Source organism: Megalobrama amblycephala, linkage group LG4 (assembly GCF_018812025.1).
Source record: "Megalobrama amblycephala isolate DHTTF-2021 linkage group LG4, ASM1881202v1, whole genome shotgun sequence".
NCBI classification, from domain to species: Eukaryota; Metazoa; Chordata; class Actinopteri; order Cypriniformes; family Xenocyprididae; genus Megalobrama; species Megalobrama amblycephala.
In genome coordinates, this window is record NC_063047.1 from 10,676,220 (window position 1) to 10,685,394 (window position 9,175).

The following is a 9,175-nucleotide window of genomic DNA, read 5'->3' on the forward strand; positions in this document are numbered from 1 at the left end:
GGATCTTTTCGTCGACCTGAGAAACCAAAGACTGTTAGTGAGTTTTTGAAATGAGCGCATGCGTAAGAACAGCCCCCCTCCTTCACAGCTCATTTCGAGGGAACGCCTCCCAAAACTCGTGCACGAGTATTGGAACACGAGTGTTTACCACCGGCATTCGCTGTGTCGTGTTAGTGGATTTATTATGTCGGACTCACCGCAGGTAACTCATAATCTGCAGTTGTTACTCCCGTCTCCTGACAAAAACATTGCATGCGGCGCTTGTAGAGTGTGAAAAGTTACTGTCTCGCACAAGGAACGTCATGGCAGTGATTGACAAGCCAGAGGGCCAAACGTTTGGCTGATATTTTTAAGGCCCTACCTCGTGCACAGATGATGTATATTAATATTATTCCTTTCAGTGCACCTAATAAATAGTCTTTTATCAGTTAGTAAAGACAGTTTCAAGTAATATTGCAAAAATGTATAAAACAAAACATCCTCTTTAGCACCTTTAAGGGTAAAAATTTTATTGTTGTTCAACAAATAAAAAACAGAGATAATACTGATAAACAAATGATAAAGCTTGGGTTGCTGAATGTTAGATCCCTTTCTTCCAAAGCACTTATTGTAAATGATATTATCACAGACAATAATCTAGATGTTCTGTGTTTGACAGAAACCTGATTAAAACCAGATGATTACTTTCTTTAAATGAGTCTAGCCCTTAAGGTTAAGATTACCAACACAATCCTCATCAGAAAGGCAAAGGGGGAGGTGTTGCTGTAATTTATAGTAACCCCTAGTGAAAAAATAGCATATTTAAGCACAGTTTATTCGTATGTACTTTAGTATAACTAAATGTATTTGTGGCACACTATAAATTGGAACAACTAATTTTGTACTAAATGCATTTTAGTTGTAAGACTTGATTTTTCTGGTAAGAAAAAAACTGAGATCAAGTGCCCTGCAATAAAGCAATAAAACTCAGCTGGAGAGAAGATCTCAAAGAAATAGCATAGGATAATGCCTTACCCAAAACTCTCCTCACACATCTACGGTATGCAACCCACTTTGTTTATAATTTTAAACTGATAATAATGTAGGATGCTCTCTCAAGCTCAAACCCTTGTGACATACTGGATCGAAAATATGTTAAGTTATTTCTAGTTGACTAGTAGTAGTTCATTTAAGCCAATAGTTGACTAATCACATTTAAATTCATTTAATTTCTTAAATACTGGGGAGAATAAATCATAATAATGAGCATTTACGCAATATCTATAGGGGGAGACCGGGTATGGTTGTAACACTTTTTTCTTCAGCACCTAAAACTACCTTTTTTTTTAGGCTACACATCTGAAACTTTTAGGCAAAGTACCCACATTTGTCTACTACAAATGGCAACAATTTAAACTTTTTCGACTATGTCACAGACTTTGTGAGATGATGACAAATACAAGGTGGTCCTTTGTTACAACCTACCCCACTACTGGGGTAGGTTGTAACACATACTGGGGTAAGTTGTAACAGGTAGACAAAATGCACAAAAACTAAGGGTACTCCAAGTGATATGCCACAACAACAGTTTTATTTTAAATGAATGGCTGCAACAATAAAATATGTGTGAATATGGGGAGTGTATGAGCATATTGTGTACGTTTGTGTGTGCATGTCTGTATGTGCACATTCATATGGGGGTGTGTGTGTGTGTGTGTGTGTATGTGAGTGAGTGAGTGAGTGAGAGCAAATTAACAAACATATTTACCCCCACTCCACAGAATGAACAAATGAAATGCATTCTTTATCAGTCACAATGGTGACAAGAACAAACAAATTAAATGCATTCTTTATCAGTAACTATGGTGACAAGAACAAACAAATTAAATGCATTGTTAATCAGTCACAATGGTCACAAATAAAATTGGTCAGGCCTGGAGTGCATGCCTGGTGGGCCCAAAAGCTACATAAAAGACACTTGACCCACACTTCTTTGGATCTTGAATTTCTGAATGGTTCCATGCAGACGACACAGAAATCTTCCTCTTCTGAAGAGGAGTTATCAGCCTTCACCCTTTTCCCGGCAGGTTTTTTTTACCTTCTTGTTTTTGCTTTTCTCACTCCCCAAGATTTTTTTTCTGATGTTTTTCCCTTTTCGACGCTCCTCCTCTTCCAATACCAGCTTCAGTGTTGTATCAGTGAGGATTTCCGAGCGCCTCTTCTTCCTAACCCTACCTGTCTCTTTCCTTGGGCCTGCTTTTGGAAATGGCCTAATGAGTGATGGACTGAACGACTAACCTACGATGGACCCAGGTGCTCGGCATCTCATCAGAGTGCAGGTGGACAGCATGAGTGGCTGGAGAGGAGCCGGGCGGCAGGTAAGGAGGAGAGAAGCCGGTCGGCAGGTAAGGAGGAGAGGAACCGGGCAGCAGGTGAGCTGGAGAGGAGCCGGGCGGCAGGTAAGGAGGAGAGGAGCCGGGCGGCAGGTAAGGAGGAGAGGAACCGGGCGGCAGGTGAGCTGGAGAGGAGCCGGGCGGCAGGTAAGGAGGAGAGGAACCGGGCGGCAGGTGAGCTGGAGAGGAGCCGGGCGGCAGGTGAGCTGGAGAGGAGCCGGGTGGCAGGTGAGATGGAGAGGAGTTCTGTTGAACTCCTCTAGAGCCCTAGATGGATCATGTGACTTGGTGAGGACTGTAGTATCCTACACAAGGAAGGTCCCTCGATCCCTGGTCTTTCAGTTCTTTATATTTCTGCCAATATCTGTTCAAGGTTACATGGCAGATTCCATGGGATTTTGCCACTGCCCTAACAGACTTTCCTTTCCTAACTTCCTCTGCTGCTCTTTTTAAAAGACTGGCATCGACTCCACGATCTGTTTTTCTCACCCAAGTTCTAGGCATTCTGTAAAATTATTAAAATCACAAAAATGTTCTTAGTTGTATATAAGGGGATGGTTGTAACACTTTTAAAACACATGTTACAACCTACCCCGCCACTGTCACCCATTGTTTAGCTAGCTGTATTAGCATGGTGCTTTGAAATTGGCAGGAGGTTGATACACAATTCTTTACTAGAGAAACTACAGTTTGACCTGATATAACTCAATATAAACAAAATATTATCTTGTTTTTTTTTTTTACTTTCTTACCTCAGAATTAGATTTTCTGCTGTAGCTTCAGGAGAGATAGCAACACAGACTGGAAAACCTCCATGTGGGATCGTAAAGGAAGCCTGATGAGACTGAAACTGTCACATGTCTCCTATCTTATCCCTGATTCGTGGAATTGGTAGTGTTACAACTCTCCCCGTGTGACAACTATACTCTGTCTCCCCCTATAGCACTCAAGCTCACGCATAAAGCTTGCCATAAAGAATCGGCAAAAGTAATGATTATGAAAGTGGCAAAAAACAGCAAGGAGACATTTTAATTATTAATAAACTAATGTTTTCTGAATCAGTGTTGGCTGCAAAGATTGACATTGCTGACTCTCATCATCTCCGCAGAGATGCACATTTCATTCAGATTAGGCCTACATAATCCTAGCCTACACTGTTGCCAGTACTACTGTTGATTGTACAGTTATTTACTGTAATCTACAGTATGTTACTGTAAAGATACCATGCACTAAATTAAAACTCGTGTTACCTCATTTCATTTGCAGAAACCAACTGCCTCAAAATGTCAGAGTGCCATTTAAATTTACAAACTAATTTTTATTATATGTTAATAATATGAGCGTATCATTACTATGAACTTATTTCTTCAGAGTTCAATGTTCAGTTTGTGTGTGTGTGTGTGTGTGTGTGTGCGCGCGCGCGCGACGCAGATTCAAATTTGCCACCGATTACTTTTCCGTTAGTCCCGCCCACAACAGTTCCCAGTCAGAGCCGTACAGTGATGGAAGGGCGAGCGTCGCGGGTAATTTGAATGTATTTCAGGGCAGGCTATGCTTTTGGGTCGTGAGATTAACAGTAGTGTAAAGCAATCGTAAAGAGCAGTCGTCGTGGGCAGGAGAATTTATTTGAACACATCCGTCTGTCCATTCTTCGGAACAGTGTGAGGAAAAACGAAAAACTAACACGTCCTTTCAGCGAGAAGACCACAGCGGACATCATACCAACCGATCACTGGCTGAGGTAAGAGTTAAATTCTACATGTGTGTGATATTTTATATTGTGTGGCTACACATTTATATTGTTTATAGTTTTGAAAAAGCTAATGTTAGTATATCTAAACGGTGTTCAGACACATAACGTAAGGTAACTGCCTTTGAAAGCAAAACTGCAGCAGGTAACGTTATCTTTCAATTTTCCATCTGTTTTAAACCAAGAAAGATTAGTTATTTATAAAGTCCATTCAAGTGTTTATATCTTCGTTTAGATGTGATAGTACCGCCATTTTTTAAATCTCTTTTGATACACTGAACAATTAATGTGGCTAACTGCCACTCTGCAGCCTGTACAACTCATACTATACGTTAGGTCTAAGTTATATGTTACATGAAAGCAGATGAGAGTACAATATGAACAACATTATAAATTAAATATTCTGAGCGCATCTGCTTTAAAACACGAGTAGTATGCATATATTAGTGTTATAATAAATACTAATAATAGAAAAAAAAAAATTACATGACCTGAGTAAATTGTCATTACTGAATCATAAGATACATTGGATAGTTCGATATAAAAATTCCAGATCAAAGAAGGTTGAGGATTTGCATTGTCTCAGTAAAACATATGCTGGCATGTTTGAATTAATGTAATAGTCAACTAATTTTTATTTCTTTATGATTTCAGGTCATGTGGAAAGACTGGAGATCTACAGCAGCATTGCAGTCCAGGTGTGGAAAGTGTACTATTCTTATACAACAGATTCTTTGTTTACATCTTTTCATGCTGCTGTTCTGTACAGTATTTTTTGTTGTAATTGTAACTAGAATCATTCAGAAACATGGCTTTTCCTATCACTGCTATCCTGACACACATCTCTACTTTTCATTCCAGCCAGATGATCAACCAGTAGCTGCTCGCATCTTAGCCTGCTTGATGGAAATTTCCGACTTTCACCTGGATGACATTTACCTTCAACTCCACCTTGCCAAGACAGAAGTTCTCGTGGTTTCAGCCACCCATCCTTTGTGTTATAATCAATCAGTTAAACTTCACAGACTACAGTGCTGGAACTGCCTGATCTTGAAGATATGCCCAGTACAACATTGGGAAGACCAGGCCATTCCTATCGGAAAATGCTACACAACAGAACAACAACTGGCTCTGCAAGCCTGTACCTATACGCCCTCCAGAAGCTTGTGCTCTGAAAGTGAACAGCATCTTGTGGTGTCATCCCAAAGGAGCACAAACACACTTTAACTGACCTTTACCTGGACTGTCCCATGCTGGTGGAATAACCTGAATAACTCAAACCATTTTCAAGAGACTGCTAAAGATGCATTTTTTGTGTGTGAACAATTGTCCTAATGATACTATCTGATTAACTGAAAAAAATAATTTCTATGCATACTGTGCTAGACTAACTGGAAATTGTCATTGTACTTATTGTTGCATCCATTCCCAGATGAAAAAAAATACATTTCTATAATGTACTTAAAGTGCTCTTTTTTCGTGCACTAATTTTGTACTTAATATACTAAAAATTCTTCTTTAGTACTTCTTAAGATAATCTTGAGAACATGTAAGTGTACTCAACTGTGCTATTTTGAGACACCATGAAATATGAACTAAAATGTGCTTTTAATATACTATCTCTGTATTTAAAAAATATATTTAATTACCACTTGTAGTACACTATGGATTCAAATGTACTATAAGTGGTATCTAAATAATTTTTTTTAAATGCAGAGATAGTATATTAAAAGAACATTTTAGTTCATATTTCATGGTGTCTCAAAATAGCACAGTTGAGTACACTTACATGTTCTCAAGATTATCTTAAGAAGTACTAAAGAAGAATTTTTAGTATATTAAGTACAAAATTAGTGCACGAAAAAAGAGCACTTTAAGTATATTATAGAAATGTATTTTTTTTCACCTGGGTTGTACTCCTTGTAGTCACTTTGGATAAAATGTAATCATATGTATAAAATAACAGCAATATTACAGTATAAAAGTATACAGAAATTGTCTTTTAATGTAGATGTTCTATATACTAAGCTTGAATTTCCTAAAATTTAAGTAACTTGACATACAATGTCTTATGTACAATGACTAATACCGTACATGTGCATGTTCCTTTGATTAAATGTATTTGGTACTAGATTTTGTTAATTTAACAGAAATTGTTTTTTAATTTTATGCATTTCTAAGTAATTAATTTTAGTTCCTAAAATAGATTGATTGTAGTTGTGAGTGGTTCTGTAAAAATAAAGATTAATACTGTAAAATGCAAACATTTGTTTTTGAATTTATGTGCTAAGTGCATTTTTATAAATAAGTTATTAGTTATTGTACATGGAAAATCTATATTTTAAAAGTAAATAACTGTAGATGGAAAGAGCAGCTTGATAAAATAACTCATAAAAACCTTCAATTTGCAGAGATTAACCTGAAAGTTAGTAATTTTCTATGTAATCTGACATAATTTATCAGTTTTTTCACGGTTTAATAAATTATTATCAACAGTAACATACTGTAATTTAATGAATTTTGACTGTAAAGTCTGTTCTGTATTTTTACAGTTTTTGTATGTAATTTTGTGAAATGGTTATTTGCTGTAATTTAACGGAATCCGTCTGGAAACTCTGCTGCCAGACTTTTTACCGTTTTTTTACAGGATTTTTTTTTACAGTGTGAACACCTGCTGTTAACAAGCAGAACCACTGAAAAGAGGAACAAGAATGGAATAACTGCTCCGGGTGTGTGTGCACGGTGTGTGTGTTCACTGCTGTGTGTGTGCACTTGGATGGGTTAAATGCAGAGCACAAATTCCGAGTATGGGTCACCATACTTGGCCACATGTCACTTCACTGAAGCAACACTGAAGCACTGATAAATACGAGCAGAAACTACAACTACGAGCAGAACTACAACAGTCTTCCAGCCATTACACATTATTACACTTATTACTGACCAGATTAACTTTATTTCTACAAAAGAAATCTTATTGCGAATTAACAGTAGTTTAGATGTTGATATTTTGTTGAAAATTTTTGGTTTGATGTTACCATTGAGGAGATCAGTGTTTACTTTAGTTGAGCTCTTTACCCATGACCTTTTACAGTATTTCACAGTTGCTAAAACACATTTCTTGAAACCATTACTCATTTTCTCAAAACAGCAAACACAAATCCAATCTTCAAACTAATTTCACAAAACCTCTGACTCTTATGGCAAAATCAAACAAAGCTTTCAGATCATACACACATTAAGCAATATATATACACTACAGATCATTCATTAGACACTACATTACAAAATGGAAAACACAACATCCATAACATGAGGTTACAGAAAAAAAAGTATATTGTAACACAGTAAACACATTTTGCCATTATATAAAATGTATAGAAATCACAAGTAATGTGAATTTAAAGTATACTGTATGTACTGCAAGTACAGTATTATATTCAATATTATATAGTATTGAATGTCTGTATATACAGTAGGCTACTTACATACTGCAAACATACAGCAGTCTAAATGCAAATGACTAAAAGGTCAAAGAAAACTCTAAATGAAAAGCATTATACAGTACACACACACACACACACACACACAAAAACTAAGTTCAGAGTCAGTGAGAGATTCATTCTGCTTCAGCATCACATCTTCATGTTGGGTCCGGCCTAAATCAAGTCAAGTCACCTTTATTTCAATTGCAATTTATACTACACAGATACTAGTCTAGTCTAGTCTAGTATAGTCAAAGCAGCTTTACAGTGATAACAGGTACATGATGATCAGTAATGTAAAGAGGGTTCATTTTGGCTGTACAGCAGCTCTAAAAGAAAATAGTGTCATTGTTCAGCTGAAGTCAGTTCAGTGTTGATTCACTTACATTGTAAAGAGCATCAATTATTATGTAAATCACTGTAATTATTTTCCTCTATAAAGCAGTTCTGCAGAAAACAGTGATGTCATCATCTAGGCTAGCTTAGTTCAGTTCTCATCCTATAATGTCAGTACTGTCAGATCAATAACATTGTTGAATATTATTGAATATTGTTGAGGACATTTTCCACATCACAGGCAATGTCGTCTCTTGCCATGCAGGCAAAGGGGAAAACCTGTGCCGGATCCAGCCTTGTCTCCACACCCCTTGCTCTTTCTCCTCATCATCCTCTTACACATACTCTTCCTCCTCTACTTTTCAGATTGTTTCCATCTATTGTTGGTATCATCATTCAGCACCTATGTCACCTGTGCACTCTGAACTAACCTATATTTTATACAGTTGATTTGATCACATCATTAGAAATAAGTGTGAATAATTTTGAGTCATTGTGTTTAAAGGATGACAGCTGTGTTGTAGTTGTGTTTAACTTTTGCCACATGTATTTACCATTTTGCAACACAGTGCAAAATGTGTTTTAGTGATAAGAATGTGTTTAGAGTTTTGCAAAAAGAGTGGATGAGATTTGCAAACAGTGTCTTAACTACCTGAACTCATTTAAGGTTTTGCCTACAAAGTGACTGATTCGACAAATGGGTTTAGGCCACTGAGCACTGGGTTCAGAGAATGGGGTTTAGTGTTTTAGCAATTGTGAAATACTGTAATACATCGGGTTTTTTTCTCTGGTTGCTGATAGTTATGTGTTGGTGAAGACATAACCATCACATAGTCTCTTGATTCACTGAATTCATGCTGATTTATCCATTGTTACATTATTAACAGACTAATATTTTTCATTATTGCCACTGTGAAACTACAGCAAGAGTTCCAACAACAATCAGCTAAAAAGAGTTTATTTTTAAGTGTTATGCACTAAAAACAGCTGCAGCATTATTTAGACACACACAGATATCAAAAATCAGCACATCAATCTCAACATTGGTGGCAACAAAGCTGCATAATTTATTCATTCTGCATTGCATGCTGGGAGTTTTGTACTATACTGGCATCCAGCATGCATTGCAACATTAAACTTTTGGATGTCACCATTGTTAAGATTATATTCTGATTGTTGATGTCTCTGCTGTGCAAGTTATGTAGGCCTCAAAATATTTTATGTATTATAAG

At 36.9% G+C, this 9,175-nt stretch overlaps 1 long non-coding RNA gene across 1 annotated transcript; it reads left to right on the forward strand.

Annotated features, from left to right (window-relative positions):
• The first annotated feature begins 3,857 nt into the window (after nt 1–3,857).
• LOC125266607 lies at nt 3,858–5,594 on the forward strand. The gene is made up of 3 exons (XR_007184517.1): nt 3,858–4,113; nt 4,777–4,820; nt 4,984–5,594. It is a non-coding gene; the product is annotated as an uncharacterized LOC125266607 (long non-coding RNA).
• The last annotated feature ends 3,581 nt before the right edge of the window (nt 5,595–9,175 follow it).